General features: G+C 46.3%; 2 long non-coding RNA genes across 7 annotated transcripts in view; one reads left to right on the top strand and one right to left on the bottom strand.

Moving 5' to 3' along the window:
* Window positions 1-4,059: 4,059 nt before the first annotated feature.
* The window catches only part of LOC140618208 (uncharacterized), a 93,380-nt gene continuing 79,633 nt past the window's right edge, over window positions 4,060-17,806 (bottom strand). For all 6 annotated transcript variants that reach the window (XR_012018385.1, XR_012018388.1, XR_012018383.1 and 3 more), the window contains 2 exons: window positions 17,282-17,393; window positions 4,060-4,492 (listed from right to left, as the gene is read on the bottom strand). This is a non-coding gene — a long non-coding RNA (uncharacterized lncRNA). The remainder of the gene's footprint in view (window positions 4,493-17,281; window positions 17,394-17,806) is intronic.
* LOC140618210 (uncharacterized) overlaps window positions 9,421-17,806 on the top strand; it is a 77,264-nt gene continuing 68,878 nt past the window's right edge. Inside the window, exon 1 of the long non-coding RNA XR_012018389.1 lies at window positions 9,421-9,755. This is a non-coding gene — a long non-coding RNA (uncharacterized lncRNA). The remainder of the gene's footprint in view (window positions 9,756-17,806) is intronic.

The raw sequence follows: 17,806 nt of genomic DNA, 5'->3' as shown, positions 1-17,806 counted from the left end.
GGTGACCTCCAAGGACCCTCTTGCTTGAATATTCACCAGCTGGGTTCCTTTCCTGCAGAGAGGGGTCCTCCCCAGCCCAGGCCTCCCACACACAGTGCCTGCTAAGCCTGCTTCTCCAAGCAAAGGGCAGAGTGAGCACTACAGGTGTGAGACCCCTGCAGCTGCACAGGGCATGCACTATGACAGACTTGCACCTGATGTCCTGCTCTGCCATCACGACCTTGAAACTCTTAATGATTTCTGAACAAGGGGCCCTGCATTCTCAGTTTGTACTGTTAATTATGTGGCCTGTGCCGCCACCTGGCCTTGGCCTCCTTGCCGAGAGGAGGTGAACTGCCACAGAGGTAGGTAGCAGGCATCCTGCAGGGTGGTAACAGATAAGGTAGGAGGCCCCCCAGGCCACTGAGCACCAAGATGGGGGACCCTGGCTGGGCTCCCTGTCACCAGCACCTCCCCGCCCCTCCAGACTCTCTGATATCCCCCCTACAGTCCCAATAACTTCCCTGTTCCAGGACTGAAGACTTGGACCACTTGGATGGATTGACTCCAGTGACCCCACTCCCATAAAGCAAAAGAAAATAAAAGCAAATAACAGGAGATGACAGGTGAAGATCAAGGCCCAAAGAGTGGCTTTGATGATGGACTTGCGGGCTCCATGCACTTAGAGGGGGGCACATGTGTGGGAGCAGTAGGAAGAAAGTGAAGCCAGGGGAGATGAAGTGACTCGTTTGATAGAGACCCACAGCCACACAGAAGCCAATGGGGAAGTTCCAGGGAGGTGTCTTTCACCTTCAGAGAAAGAAGGGCTTTTTAACAATGAATGCTGTCCAATAGTGAAACCTCTTACCTTCTGAGGCGGAACTTCCCTGCACCAGGGGTGTGCAAGTCACGCATGTCACAGGACAGGACGCATGTCACAGATGCTGAAGAAAGGTTCTGAAGGAACAGTGGAACTAGGGAAGTGTCTGTTTCAAACCATGGGCCACAGTGTGATGGTGGGGCATGAAATCAATTGAAAGGACCTAACGCAGTATTTTTTTTAACAAGAAAAGGTAGGAGATGAGACAAGAGAAGACAAGAGGAAATGTCTGGGTTTATCCCATGTAGGAAGGAAAAATGCTGTTTCTTGAAGCTTTCTGTGCATGTGTGTGTGTGTGTGTGTGTGTGTGTGTGTGTGTGTATTCGCACTGGATGGCGACCTAAAGTGCATTACTTACCATGGGTGCTAGTCAGAAAGATTGAAAGTCTCAAGAAGTTCTTCTCCAAGAACCCCCCAACTTTGCAGTCATGTGAGGAAAGATTCTTAGATTTTATGTATGAAATTATGAGGCTGGAAATCCAAGATTCACTTATTTATTTTTCATTCATTTACTTCACATTTATTTAATAGCTCTTATAAGCCATGCTAGGTGCTAGAGGCATGGAGATAGATCAGAATTAGTCCCTGCTCTCAAGTCAAGTGATGGAGACAGACATTTAAACAGATCATTATATACAGTGTAGTAAGTGGTTCAGTAAGCGCTTGGCCAAAATGTGTGCATATTTCACCCAAACCTATGAGTGGAATGCTTTTCTCAGCACCATTCTGCAGATGAGGGAAAAAAAAAATCAAGACTCAAATGGTCACACAAAGGAGTAATCAAGGACACTCAGCAGAGCTCTAATTTGCACCCAAGACCACCTAGGGGTACAAGTCGGGGGTGTGGAGGTTCAAGGAGGAGGGTCTGATTAGCAGCTGGCATTGGTTAGAGAGAGTCAGGGAGAGTGTGACAGCAGAAGGGACCCTTGACCAATCTTGAAGGAAGAGTAGAATGATGAGATGGCTAGACAAGGTGGAAGAGGCATTCCTTTCCTCAGGAGACAGCCAGGAACCATGCTGAGAATAGGAAATGGTGGGATTTTAAAGCAGGCAGACCTGGTATGAACTTTAGTTCCAGCTTTTACTAGCTGTGTGACCCTGGGCAAGTCGCCTAACCTCTCTGGGCCTCCATTTCTTCATGGGGTGGGGGACAGTTAGCATTAGATTAGAAATCCCATATGTAATTCGTCTAGCATTTAGCACAACAGTAGGAGCTTCACGCTGATTATAACCCATTGATGAGGTTTCCCTCAGTTCAAATCCCAGCTTTGACACTTACCATCTCTCTGGGTGACCTTGGGCAAGTTACTCACCTCTCTGTGCCTCATCTTTAAAATGGAAATAATAATAGTATCTACCACCTAAGGCTACGAAAATGAATCATTACATGTTAAGTGCTTTGAAGAGCATCAGGCACAAATCAGGTGCATGATAGAGATTGGCCACTGTTAATACTTCCATGTGCTACATGCTGTGATAAAATGTTTATAATTTTATTCATTACTTAGATTAACATATAACTATTGAGTGGTCACCATGTTGCAGGTAATGTTCTAGGTGCATGAGAGTCTCATTTAGTTCAGTACATGACTGGAACCCTGAGTGTGATTTTGAGTTTGTCTTCTGGTGGGAAGTGGCAGCGGGGCAGGATTTGAGTGAGAGGCAAAATGGGTGATGAGAAATGAGGCTGGAGAGATGAGACGAGTCAGATAATTAGAAACATTTTATGTCACGTCACCCTGTAAGCAGCGGAGAACCCATGGTAATTTTTAATCTGGGGAATTTTTACTCTTAGAATTTATGATTCTCCAGGTGCAAAACTCTAAGTCTACATGCCAAAGTCTTTATGATCCCAAGATTATAGTCCTATGGTTTTGTGACCCTTAATATTTCTTACTTGCAGTGGTAGATTGATAGAAAAAATGGCCATAATAGGGACTTCTGGTTTCAACTCTGACACGTAAAAAGCTTAAAAGCCATTACTTCTGTCTTAACAATAAGAAAAAGTTGGGTGAACTGAAAAACACATGACTTTTCTTGAATTCACCAGGAAACTGAGGTCACAAGGCAAACGGCTACCCCAGAGTCTGTGGAGTCAGGTGCATCCAAAAAGATGTATCAACCCGGACTGGCTTAGCTATAGCAATGCCAAAAGTTGGTGGGAATGCTTAGGCAGTAATTCTTGATGAATTGCTGAAGACAATTTGGACACCAGCATAACATACAGAAGCCCCGGGGAGGGGGGGGTGCGGGTGGCAGCCCCAGTGGCCCAGAGGTTTAGAGCCACCTTCGGCCTGGGGTGTGATCCTGGAGACCTGGGATTGAGTCCCACGTCGGGCTCCCTGCATGGAGCCTGCTTCTCCCTCTGCCTGTGTCTCTGCCTCTCTGTCTGTCATGAATAAATTAAAAATCTAATAAAAAAAAAAAGCCCCGGGGGCGTCCTGGTCATGGGCAGTGGAGAAGACCTCTTAGGTTTACAGATTTTTTTCCCTCAGGAACCTCAACAAGTTCCAATGGGGAGAATCTGATAGAGCTCCCCATGTGGCTCTGACAGGGAGAGGCAGAGTGGCTACGGTGAGGCCCTCCTAGAACCTTCCTCTTCAACTCTGGTGGATAGGACTTTGCCAAAGGGCACTTCAGAGTCCAGCTCTGAACGTAGCTAAGGCAAAAGGAACTCTGCATGATTCTAACCCCCTCCAGACTTCCTGTTTCATCCCCCAGCCAGGGGCTGGGGGAGTGGGAGGAGATATATATATATATATATATATATATATATATATATATATATATATATGACAATATACTAAATAGGCTGGGCTGTTGTAGCCAGAGGAGGGATCCAAAGCAGGGGGAGGAGAGCTCAACCTTGGAAGGAGGAACAGAAATACTTCCAAAAGGCCACATCCCTCAGATAAGAGGAACTCTACTAAAACCCTGAAACTTCATTAGAAGGTTAGAAATGCCCACCCTCCACCCAGCTCTACCATCATACCAGTAAAGCTCCAATATAATAACAGTGAATTACAGCCAAAATGGCTGTAAACCACATTTTTTTCTGAGGAAGAGTACAAAGGGAAATTCCAGAGCCAAAAACGAAAAAGAACATGGATACAGAGGAACTTAGAACCTCCGGTGTCTGGAGCTACAACAAGCATTGAGTGCAACTCCTAGAAAGATTAACACCAATCCTCACACCAAAGGTCTGTCTCCCTTAGTATTTATTATCCTATACAACATGTCCAGCTTTCAACAAAAATTTACAAAGCATGCTTGTATTAGTTTCCTGAGGCTGCTATAATGAATTACCACAAGCTTAGTGGCTTAAAACAACAGAAAAGTATTTCCCTACTGTCTCGGAAGCCAGAAATCCATTGTTACTATCACTGGGCTGAAATCAAAATGTCATCAGGCCTGCCTCCCCCTCAAGGCTCTAGGGGAGAATCTCTTCCTTGTATCTTCCAGCTTCTGGCGGGAGCTGCCATTCCTTGGCTCGTGGTTGAGTCACTCTATTTGTTTTCTCCATTGTCACATCACTTTTTCCTCTTCTGTGTGATTCATGAATGGATGTGATTGCACACATCCTGGATAATCCAGGATAATCTTCCCATCTCAAAGGCAAGAAAAAAATGCAGACTGCAGAGACAAAACAGATATGAGAGGCAGACTCAGATATGACACTGATGTTGGAATGATCAGACAGGGAATTTAAAGTAACTACAACTATAATGTTAAAGATTCTAATGGGAAAATATTCTCCAGGGAACACCTGGGTGGTTCATGCAGTTAAACATCTGCCTTTGGTTCAGGTCATGATCTCCAGGTCCTGGGATCAAGCTCCACATCAGACTTCTTACTCAACAGGGAGTCTGCTTCTCTCTCTCTCCCTCTGCCCCTCCCCACCACTTGTTCTCTCTCTCTCTCTCTCTCTCTCTCTCAAATAAATAAATAAAATCTAATAAAAGAAAAATAAGAGAAGAAAAACTTTTTTCAGGGTTCCATATGTTAGGCCATAAAAAGTCTTAATAAATATTAGAATACTTAAATTATATGGAGAAAAGACGGTCTTTTAACAACCAGTGCTGTGGAACAATTAGATGTCATATGCATAAAAGAAAAAGATCTTTGGTGTAGAGCTTATACCTTACATGAAAAGTAACTAAAGGGAACTCAAATAGATCATAGACCTAAATATAAAGCATAAAACAATAAAAGTCTAGAAGAAAATAGGAGAAAGTCTGTTTGACTTTGGGTTTGGTAGTGAGTTTTTAGATATAATGCCAAAACTATAATTTATGAGAGAAAAAAAATTGCTAAGTTGGACTTTGTTAAGCTTTTGCTCTGTAAAATGCACTGTTAAGAGGATGAAAAGACAGGCCACAGAATGGGAGTAAATATTTACAAATCACATCTCCGATAAAAGATTATATCCAGAAGATGCACAAAACTTCTAAACCTCACCAAGAAGAAAACAAACAGCCCAATTTTAAAATGGGCAAAAGATATGAACAGACACCTCACCAAGATACACAGGTGGCAAATAAGCATATGAAAGAATTCGCAGTATCATTTCTCTTCGGGGAAATGCAAATTAAAAGAAAATGCAAACGAAAACAACAACTACATGCCTATTAAAATGGACATATTCCACTCCCTCACCACCAAAAATTGGCAAAACCAAGTGCGGATGAAGATGCAGCAGAGCCGAAACTCTTATTCATTGCTGTTGGGAATGCAAGATGGCACAGTACTTTAGAAAACACTTTGGCAGTTTCTTATGAAGCTAATCATAGATTTATTAGAAAACCCAGCAATTTACCCAATTGATTAGAAATAGTACGCTTACACAAAAAAATCTGCACAAAATGGATAGTCATGCATCCACTGCATCAAATATTTATAGCAGCCTTATGTTAAGCCATACAACAGTATGGATGAATCTTAAATGCATATTGCCAAATGAAAGAAGTCAGTCTCCAAAGGTTACATACTGTTTGAGTCCATTTATATGATTAACAAAAAGACAAAACTATAGAGATCAAAGAGACCAGTAGCAGCCAGGGTTTTAAAGAGAGGGAGACAGTTGATTAGGTAAAGCACCGTGGATATTTTATTGCCATGAAACCATTCTGCATGGCACTATAGTAGTGGATACACGACTATCTATGTCAAAACTCATAGAACTTTACAGAACAAGAATCAAAGTGAATCTTAATGTAGGTGGGTCTTATAAAAGAATTTAACTATATTACAAAGGTATGACATAGTCTCACTGCATGATGTGCAGATCTAAATAACTTAGGAATAACTGGAAACAAGACTAAAGACCAAAGAACTGTCCATAAGCACTGTACTCTAGTTGCAAAGTTACTCCTCACAGGAGTATGGGTTGATAATTCTGAAACTCTTGTGCATGTGTGCTAGAATTGAACAATTACATAAATTAGGGCACCAGATGGTGGGAGCAGGCGTCTCACTGTTGAAGTGGGGGATTATAGATAAGCAAGGGGAGAAAGATAGAATGAACACTATGAATGGATGTGAGTTGGAGCCATTAGCATGAATTCATGTTTAGCTTAGTATAGATACTAATGGATAGATATAGAAATAGTCACAGTGATTTGTATATATAGGTTAGTGTGTGTGTGTGTGTGTGTGTGTGTGTGCACACGGCACCCACTGAGAATGGGCCCCAGTTGTAACAGGCATACTCAGCACCCAGATCTTGATTTTTAATACCATTCTCCAACAAAAGGAAACAGGCTCCTTGGAGAAATGGCTGATTCTAGAGCTGGCGCAGAAAATAAAATAGATGAACTTGGATGCTTTTACAGTGCCAGGAAGTAAGAAAGTGCTCAAAAACAAAAATAAAAACAAGCAAAAAATGATGAGGGTATGTCACAAGGCCACAACACTCATCGTAATAGCCCAAACTGGAACAATGTGAGCAAAAAAACAGATAACATAGTATTAGATGATGGTACAAAGTATAATCAAATACCAATGAGTCCACATTGATCTAATAAGTGACTGAATAAACAAATAACAGAATGCCAAATAACTTATGTACTGTTCCCTTAAGGAGGCAGAGAGTAACTCTTCATCTTAAGCGTGGGCTGTGCACAGTGACTTCCTTTTACAGAGAACAAGATGGAAAGGGAAGAAAAAGAGTAACTAACATTTCAGCGGCAAAATCTGGCAACTACTATCTTAACTAGGTGATTAAGGTTAACATCCTTAATGGTAAATGATGTCGACAGCACGTTCTCTTGATGCCCTGTATTGAAAAGGACACTTCACTTCTATGGTCTTCTTCCTCAAAACCCAGAATGCCATTCAAACATGGGAAAAACACCCAACAAACCCTAATTGAGGGACCATCTACAAAAAAAACCCTGACCAACATATCTCAAAACTGTCAAAGAATCGAATACAAGGGATGTCTGAGAAACTGTCACAACCAAGAGAAGCTGAACTAAGGGAGCTAAGATGATTAAGTATATTATGGTATTCTGGATGGGATCCTGGAACAGAAACAAGACATTGAGGAAGAACTAATGAAATCTGAATAAAGTATGGAGTTTAGCTGATAGCAATGCATCACTATTGGTTCTTTAGTTATGACAAATGTGCCATAGTAATATAAGCTATTACCAATAGGGGAAACTGGGTACAGGGGTATATAGGAACTCCCTGTATCATCTTTGCAACTTTTTTTTTGTAAATCTAACTACTGTAAAATAAAAACAGCATGTAAATAGATTTTTTTTAATGATCACAATAGTTCATGTCCTCCACATCATACCCTTTGCAATGCGACTTTGCCGCTCCTCCCCTGGAGAGCTGGTTTCTATTTCCCCCTTGAATCTGGATTAGCCCAGGACTTGCTCAGACTGAAAAAATGTGATACCAGTCTTGGAGTTTCCAGAGGCCCTGCAAGTCACAGTATGATGAGAGACATGGCCCAGGCACCCTTCTTACCCCAGCCAACAGCCAGTCAAATGTCAGACATGTGACTGAGTCCATTCTTCTAAAATGAGCTAGTCCCCAGCACACCTGCCCTCTTATTTAGATGCAAAGAGGCAAGGCAAAATGAGCCCCGCCTTACCCCATCAGCAGGGCCACCAGTGATTCATAGGAACGATGATAACAAAAGCTGGTTGTTATACAGCAATAGCTAAATGATTCATTCATACCTGAGCGTAATGGTGTGTGTACAAGGTTATTTGTTGTAACAATATGATTATAAAAGATTAGGAGCCACCTAAAGCCTCATCAGTAGGAAACTGATCAAATAATTATGAGATGCATAACAACGGAATATTATGCAGCTGTTCAAAAGAACAAGGCCACTCTTATGATGAATTGCTATGTAACAAATCCCATGATATGTTTTCTAAGTGAAGCAGCCAGATGCAGAAGAGCATATTGAGGAAGCAACTGATCCTGTAAAATATTTATATGTGTGTAGGCTTTCTGCTGGAGGATACACAAGAAACATGACAACAGCTGCCCCTAGGAAGGGGAACTTGTCAACTGGGAACAAGTGGAGGAGACACTTCCTTTTCACTCTACCATCTTTTTTTATCTTTTGAATCATGTAGATGTGTTATCTATTCAAAAATAAATAAAAGCAGAATGAACAAAAACCTTCCTGTGCCTTTCAATTTCAGTCTATTATTTTCTAATCCCAAGATTTCCCAGATCCACAGGGCTACAAATAGCAGTGGGAGAGCCAAGCTGTATTTTCTCCCTCCCTCCTCCAGGCAGCCTCCACCCGCACCTAGAGAAGCCCAGTTCTCTTGCTCTCCTTGTTGCACACAACCTCGCCTGCCACTGGAGGGCAGCAGGAGGCTTCCTTCCCGGTAAGGAGTGGCGGAGAGCTCAGGGCCGGCCCTGAATAGCATAGCAGGCTTGTGGGCTCCTACAGAAAGGGCTCTGGCTTTCCATATAGGAAGGATGGGAGGATGGGAGGAAGGAAGGAAGGAAGGAAGGAAGGAAGGAAGGAAGGAAGGAAGGAAGGAAGGAAGGAAGGAAGGAAGGAAGGAAGGAAGGAAGGAAGGAAGGAAGGAAGGAAGGAAGGAAGGAAAAAAGAAAGAAAAACAATAATAGTAAATAAAATAAATGATTTCGATCCAAGAACAAACTCCTCCCAGAACCCCCTCCAGGCCCTGGATCACCCTGCCATTACCCACAGCGTCCCCAAGGGAAACCTGTGCATCTTCTGGGGTTGGGGCAGGGTTGAGGGTGTCTGTCAGAGGGCATGGGGGAAAAGGAAGGAGATGACTCAAACCTCCTGGCCCCTGGCCTCCACCAGGCTCTAGAAAACCATTGGGAAAACTCGATCTTCAGGCTGCTAAGACTAACAATCCTTATACTCAGGAGATCTGGAGGGTTGGCCATTCACATCTCCCTGCTCGACCTTGAAAAAGCCCCTTTCAACCTTGAACCCACTCACATCTGGAAGCGGTAAACTGGAAGCGGTGATTGTAAGAATGAATAAAGCAATTAATTTGGGCCATTGAACAAAGGACCTTCTAGACTGTTTTATCCCCATTTTACAGAAGCTGAAGCCTGGAGCCGCAGAGTAGCTTGTTCCTAGCTACCCAGGTGGCAAGAGGCAGAACAGGATTTGAATCCAGGTTTCCCAGGCTCCTGACGTCCCCTGCTCTTCTTACCACTTAACTCATCTTGCCTCTGAGGGCTGCGCAAGGGATTGCACAGGAGAGGTGGCTGTGAAAGTGCGCTGGAAGGGGGCTGGAGGCCGGGCTCACCGAGTTCACCCTGTTCGCTGCTGATGCGTGCCTGCGCGCATCCTTCAGGGAAGCTGCGTTCCCCTGGAGATAGGCCGCGTGACCTTCGCGCCCCCTTGGGACAGGCTCCTGTGCCCCGCGCCCCGGTGAGTAGTCTACACCAACGCGCAGCGGCGTCCTCCCCGGGGCGCCCCAGCTCCCCCCCCCCACCGCCCCCGGCCTGCGGGGGCCCGGGCTGCACTCCGCAAACCCCGCGCTTCAGCGAGCGCAGTTCGGGTTTGCGAGCTCAGGCCTTTGTTGGCGCACAGGGGACCGAGGGGACCGAGGGGACCGAACCGCCGCTCTTGCGCGATCGCTCCTGTTGCGTCCAGAAACACACACGCGCCGGGAACCAAACACGCTGCGTGGCGGAAACCCGAGCTTGGGGCGCGCGCGTCTCCGGGTAGGGTAGGCGCGGCGGGGCTGGTCCCTTCGGGCCTTCGCTCCCCGGCACCCCGCCCCTGCCTCACTTTGTCCATCTGCACTGGGAGATGGCGTGCGTAAGCTCAGCCCAGTGCCAGCTCCGTCTGGGCTGGAAGGCGTTTTTTCCAGGCACTGCGGGAGGCAGGCAGCAGAGAGCAGGGCAGACAGGGAGGCTGCTGTGGGGAGTTTGTGTTCCCGGGAGGAGTAAGACAATAAACAAGTAAAGGAAAAAACAGACAAGATAATTTGAAATCAGAGCAAGTGTAAATATAATGGAAGCACGAGTGTACAGCTTGTGCCAGGCTCTGTTCTGAATGCTGTAGGATGTGCATCAGCCCTGCCAAGGGCACAGCAAACTTGAGATAGAGTAATTATCACCCCTTTCACAGATGGGAAAATGGAGGTTGAATCACCTATTGGAGGGAAATGAGAAGTTGAAGAATCTGTTCATGGGAAAGCAGTTGAGCAATTTCCTCGAGTGTCCAGCAAATGGTGGAGACCAGATTTGGACTGCATGCGACAGCTGGGCACCAAGTGTGGTCTCTTGATACTCCAGTCTGTCACTCCGGCTGTGCGATGTCAGGAGAGCTTCTGAGGCTGGAGCAGAGCTATTCTGAAAGGATGTCAACAAGGGTCTCTGGCGCAGGGTTGAGGGGGGCATATAAGCTGAGGCTTGAACCATGAGAGGACCGAGCCATGCAAAGAGCTGTGTGCACCGGGGTGAGGGAACAAGCAGGGTGACAGCCTTGAGGTGGGAGCAATGGCACTGCTACTTCATAAATACAAGCAAGGTCAAGGGTGCTGGAGGTGAGTGAGCAACAGCAAGAGGGTGGGAGAGGAAATTGCAGGTGGCCAGGGACCAGGTGGAGCAGGTTTTGCAAGGAGTTGGGATTTCATTGTTGTTGTGATGGGAAGTCCTGTTGGTCTGGCGCTGAAGGTGCTGTGAGGATGAATGGGTTGGACGAGGCAGCAGAGGCCCTCCCTGCTCTGCCAGGAATCCTCGAAGAGGAAGTTGGTCACTTAGCTCTTAAACACACTCTCTTGCCTTCTGATCTCCTGGCCTCTACGAGATTCATGGTGACATTCACCAGCCCTTGGTCTCTTCCAGCACAAACTTGGAGATGTCAGATCAGCTAAGCCCTCATTTTATAGACAGGGTGAGGCCCAGACTGAAGGGAGGGGTCAAGTATCTTGTTGGTACGTTTCAGTCGCCAATGTACCCCACCAGCATAGCCCAATCTGGCCCTTAGACCCAGGCAACGGGGACCCTGCCCTTGTCTTCAGGCATTAAAGGGCCTCTCTCCAGCCCTCCTCCAGCTGTTTATGACCCCCTGCCCCATCTTAGGGCCAAGGGGACACAGCCACCCAAACCTTTATCCTCTTTCTAGGCATACTGTGGGATCCCAGCATCCCTGAAATACAAAGGTCCCAAGCTTGCTTCCAGGACCTATGCAACCCCCTTCCTGGCATGTTCTCTGGAGGCAGAACACAAGACTGTGGGGGGAAGGGGCATGAGGGTAGAAGGAGCTTGTAAAGGCATGGGAGGTTAACGCATATGCATGTGGGGTCTGCAGTGCAGCTGGCCGGCAGTGGAGCTGGAGATAGAAGGGAAGGGGGTGGCCTGGGGACTGGGGGCTTGCTCTCCCCACTGCCACCATTCTGCATTTCAGGGCAGGTACCTGAGAAGTCTGAGATTTCCAAACTGAATCTGGCCTTCCAGGTTGTTTGGAAGTTAAATTCATCAAGGAAAAAGAACATTTTAAAAACAATATTATTAGCTTGATGTATAATGTTTAAATATTTCAGTTTTGGGGGGTGAGTGGGCCCCAGTTCCCACCAATACCAGGAGCAGCTCTGGCCCAGCACATAGGAGATATTCAGTATTTATCAGCCAGATGGATTAATCTCATTTAATTTAATCCTCACACAGACTCTACAAGGGAAATAGCATCGTCTGTTTTTTATTGATGAGGAAACTAAGCTTGGAGAGATTTAGTGACTGGTCCAATTTGTCACATTAGAAGGTAGCAGAGCTGAGGCTCTTAGCCCTAACGTATCTAATTCTAAAATCCATTGTAGTTGGTTCCTGACAAGTTCATACCCATTATGAACACATGAAATGTATTATAGCAGCTTGATCATGTCACTTGGTCTTGTCGGATATATGCACTGTCTATATTACACAAAAATGGTCTCTTCTTGATTCTTAGTCTATCCTCTAAGGTACTTTGGGAAGTAACAGGGCAGGCATTAATGCTCCATTGAACAATTGTGGGGAAACCAAAGCCGTGAGAAATAACCCAAGGTATCATCAAAGCTTGAACAAATAGGGTTTACTTTTCTTGTATGACAAGAAATCTGGAGGTGGCCAGACCTCCAAATGGTGTAACTGTTGTTCTATCCTCAACAAATACTTTTGACTTCATGGTCTGTTCCGGTTATTTATTGCTACATGACAAACAACCCCCAAACAATGATCATTTTATTATTTTCTATAATTTTGTAGGTCAGAAATTTGTGGGCAGGGCTCAGCTGGGTGATCCTTCTGATCCATGGATATTGACTAGTCACTTGGTCATGTTCAGCTCATGGCTGGGTTCATCTGGAGGATCAAGAAGGTTTTATTGGGAAGACTGCAATGCTGAGCTCAACTGGGTCCCTATTTCTTTCATGAAGTCTCAGGGCCTCTCCAGGTTGTCTCTCCAGAAGAATGGTTTGACCTTTTCCATGGCAGCTCATGAATCCAAGAGGCCATGGTGAAAGCTGCCAATTTTTTTTTTTTTTCAAGGGTAAGGCTCAGAATTGGCAGAGCATCATTTCCACCATTATACTCTGTCTAAGAAGTCACAGGCCGGCCCAGATTCAAGAGGAGAAGAAGTAGACTCTGCCAAATAAACTCTTCCTCTTGGCAGAAGAAGGGCCAAAGAATCAGGAGCCATTTTAATCACATGGTCCAAGATGGCTGCTTGAGACCCAGTCATCACATCTCAAATTCTAACCAGCAAAAAGAGAAAGAGAAAAGTAAGGTACATACTCTCCCTTTTAAGACATTTTCCAGAAGCCACTCTAAACATTTCTCTTTGGTAAGAACTCACATGGCCATACTAGGATATGGGAAGGAAGCAGGGAAGAGTAATCTTCATTCCAGGCTGCCATGTGCCTGTTGAAATTAGTGATTCGATTAACTAGGGAAGAAGAGCGTGAATACTGAGGAAAAACCGGAAATCTGCTGTACTGTTGGACTTTTTGCTGCCAACAGCCATACATATTGTTTCTTTCTTTCCTTTAAGATTTATTTATATATTTGAGAGAGCGCGCGCGAATGAGCAGGGGAAGAGGAGAAGGGGCAGAGGCAGAGGGAGAGAGAGATTCCATAAGCAGACCCCCCACCGAGAGTGGAGCCTGATGTGGGCCTCGATCCCAGCACCCCGAGTTCATGACCCGAACTGAAACCAAGTTGGCCACTTAACGGACTGAGCCACCCAGGTGCCCCTAACCAAATACATTCTTAAAGGGCATGTTTCAATTCCAATCTTGCCTCTCCTGACACATCCTCCACACTACCACCAAAATAACCTTTCCTTTTTAATTATTGTTTTATGTTCCTAAAAGGTAAATCTTTTAATCATCCCCATGCCAACAGCAAGTTCTGAAGGTTTTTTGTGTGGGGACTGTGGGGAGGATCTTAATGCCTAAAATAACAATAAAAGCATTGGTCATACACCAGGCACTTTACCAAGCACCAGATGAACATATCTTACTCTGTCCTCATAGTAACTAGATGAGAAAGGATCATACATGAGGAAACAAGAGCTCAGAGAGGTTAGGTGGCTTGTCCCAGGCTACACAGTGAATAGGTACAAGGTGGAGATTCAAATCCTTGTCTGTCAGATTCCAAGGATGTACTGAAGCACCCACACATGTGAAACCCAGGGACCATTTACTGGTAACCACTCTGGAACATGGACATGGCCCATGGTTGGAGTGGAAGTGTTAGAAGAGGCTTGCATGAGCCACGGACCTGCAGATGCCCCCATGTCCCTGCAATCCTTGGTCGGAGGTCAGGCAGGCACAGTCCATGATATCAAGCTGGCACCAGGAATTCATGTCATTCCCATTTCCTTTATAGCCGGAATGAACCCCAGACCACGAGCAGGAGACTGTAGAATTGGCTACCTTGCTAAGCTATGGTCAGTGACTTCCAGCCTCTCTGGGCCCAAAATACAATGAGGTGCCTTCCAGCTCTGAGGTTCTCTATTCTAACCCCAGGATCTTCTTGCCTTTACCTCACCCTGTTCCAGAACATCCAGTGGCTTCCACACCCTCTTGGCTTCAGCTTTGCCGTGAGGGGGAGGTAGAGGGCTCAGGGAGAGTACAGGAAGGGAAAGAGACAGACAAACCCAGGTTCAAATCCTGATTCCATCCTTTCTGGGAGTCTCAGTCTTTGCATCTGTCAAATGGGAGGAATAATCCCTCCTCTGCTGACTTAAACAGGTGCTGAGGACCACACAGGACAAGGGATAGGACTGGTCTTTGCAGAACAGAACTGGTGAGGCATGCAGAACCCACTTGGGCAGATTGCATTGTCTCCCTGTGGGGAGCAGGGAGAGCTTGGGGAGGGATGAGGGCAGGGGCAGGCGGAGTGCTGCTTCTGCTGGAGGACTCCTACCCACAACCTCATAGAGGAAGTGGCCCACAGTGGGCAATTACACATAGAGGCCCTGTCAAGGGATGTGGTGATCCAGAGCAGTGGTTCTGAAGCCAGCCATACCTGTGTTGGAATCGCAGCTCTACCCCCCTCCACTAGCTGCGGGACCCCTGGACAAGTCATAACTCCTCTGTACCTCCATTTTCACATCTATACAGTGGGATTAACCAGAGCATCTATTGCATTGGCATTTTGGAAGAATAGAGTGAGAACGTGCCCTTAGAACACTTAAGTGCAGATGACCTGTCCAACCAGCCGTAATGACAACAGTGATCACATTTTTAATTACATTTTTGAAAAAGCACTAATTAAATATGTCCTAGAGGTGTTTCATTGACTAGCTTGGTACTCCTCACTGCAACGCTAAGATGTAGTTAACGTGATTAATTCCCCATTTAAAAATGTAGAGATGTAGGTGCGGTTAGGTGGAAAGCTGCCCAAGGTGACCCACCTTAAGTGTTGAAGGCAGGCTTTGAACCTGAACCCAAGCTATCTGATCCAGAGTCCACCTTAATCGATAGGCCATGCTCATGTTAGTACTATTGGCGTTATTATTGTTGCCCTTATATTAGGTACCCACCAAATATACTTGGCAGTATATTTGGCCAATTATATCAGTATACTGGCCAATATATCAGTTAAAAAATACAACAGTTGATTGGAGCAGGTGAAGTCACCTGACCCAAAGGTTGCTGAGAGATGGGCTGGCCAGCAGCAGCCAATGACATAGCCTATGGCCACAGCTCCACCCAGCGTGGCTGAGCTCAGTTAACTAATCAGCACCAACCAGAGCTGCCAGTTTGGGTTGGGATCCAGGAGGGTTGGGTCAAATGAACAGAAGCTGGAAGACCGGGCAAGATCAGTTAACCTGAGAGTTTCTGCCTTTTCATCCCAAATGAATCTATATCAGCTCATCTTTAACCTTAGGGTAAATGCTAAAAATGGGAAGTGGCAAATGGAGATGGACAGTAACTCCATCCAGAGGAGGCCAGGAGACACAGCCTGGCCCAGTGCCTGGTACACCAGAAGCCTAAGTCAGTCCTTGGTCCACTTCCATATCTATGATCAGATGCTCACACACCATCTGGTGGGGAGGGGGACGCCAGGCCAGGCCTCTCCCCTGCACCCCAGGTTCCTATGTCCAGTGGATGGCTCGATATCTGCATTTGGTGTTGCCCACGCATCTCAATTTTAACCTGTTCCAAACAGAACTTCCCACCATGCCTCCCAAACCCATCCCTTCTGCAGGATTTCCATTTCAGGAAATGCCAAACTTCCACTTCTAGTTGCTGAGATTAAACATCTTGGCGTCATCCCTGACCCCTCTCCTGGTCTTATACTCCAACATTCCTTGAGCCAACAAATCCCACTGGCTCTTCCTTTCAAACATTTCCAGCAACTGACCACCTCTGAGTACAACCACCACGCCCACTGAGGTCTAGGTCGCCATCCTCTGCCCCTTGGGATGACCTCAGTAGCCTTCTCCAGCTTCTGTGCTTAGCAGCCAGAGGGGTTCTGTTAAAACAAAAGCAAATCTGCCAGTCCCCTTGCTCAAAACCCACTGATGGCTTCTCTTCTCACTGAGGAAAAACAGAGGTCTTTACAAAGGTCTTCAAGGTCTTACACTCTGGCCTGACCAGTTTCTCATATGCACTTGCCTCCCTGACCTCACCTGCCAGCCATGTGCCTCGCTCTCCCTCCGCTCCAGCCACACAGGGAGGGTGCTTCATGTTCTTGGAAGGAACATTCTCACCCCTGGGCCTTTGCACTTGCTGTTCCCTCTGCCCAGAGTGTTCCTCCCTCATGGGTCCCCTCACCTTGGTTGGGTCACCTTGGCAGAGAAGCCTTCCCTGGGCACCTTACTAACCGATTGTCACCCCCACGCCCACCCGCCCCGTCTACTTCCCCGATTTATTTTTTTCGGTAGCATGAGTGCTCTAAATCACAATCTGACTTGCTATTGCCTATATCTTGCACTAGGCTGGGTGAGCTGCGTGTGGGGAAGCACTATTATCCACCAGGTTTACTGTGAACCCACAATTTAGAACCAACACCTGGCAGGTAGCAGGTGGTCTGTGAATCTCTGCTGGATGAACAAAGAAGCACACAAATGAGGACTTCCTGGAGACGTCCTGGCCCCGCTGCCACCTTCTGGGTATTCCCAGGCTACTTGCTCACCTCCTTGATCCTGCCAGGGGTAAGCCCCAGGGCCCTGGCCCAAACAAGAGAACCAAGGAGACCAGTCAAGGAGGAATTAGTACAAATAAGTGGTGATCTCTTTTTAAATATAACTTTATTTTCTGCCTTTAATACAAAAGTCCCGTGCCGCAGCTGTTGGCTCTCCTTCCTGTCAAATCACATTTTACCCTGAGAGCTCGGCGCTGGTGCTGTGTATTCCAGCCAAGGATCTGCGGTCACGGAATCACTGGTGAGCCAGCCGTGTGGGCTTTACAGGGGGTTCCCAGGGAAGCCGGGGACACATCGCCTCCCTATGGCACCTACCTCAAACCCCCTCATTCAGGAGGGGACTCCACATTGCTGACTGATGAGGCTGGTAACGGGTAATGGCATCTTTGTGCGAGTCTCTCCACTCTTCTGTAAGTTTGAAAGTTTCCTTTTAAAAAAAAAATGTTTTCTCTGAAGTTCCTTCTGTCCAACACATTCCCAGAGGACTTCCTATCGCCCTTCCCTCTCCACCATCACCACCCACAACTTCTCTCTTCCCCTCCCCTCTGGTTTGACAAGAGATCAGTTCGGCTCCACTTACCAGCAGCATGTTGGCATGCTGGAGTCATCTGAGGACACTTAGAAACCTTTGGTGCCCTCTTGCTTCCCCACTTCCCAAGATTTGGAACCAAATGGTCTGGTGTGAAGGTGCTGGGCACGGGGTATAGTAAATGCTCCCCAGCCAATTCTGAGTTGAGCAACTGTCTTGTCAACCAAGACTAATCCCTGATTTTTTTCCCCCCTGCAGCCAGGGGCCTCCTGTTAACAGGGCCCAGCTTTCTTGGAAGGCATTTTAGCAAC

This window comes from Canis lupus, chromosome 26, assembly GCF_048164855.1.
Source record: "Canis lupus baileyi chromosome 26, mCanLup2.hap1, whole genome shotgun sequence".
NCBI lineage: Eukaryota > Metazoa > Chordata > Mammalia > Carnivora > Canidae > Canis > Canis lupus.
This window is presented reverse-complemented; position numbering and strand designations above follow the sequence as displayed.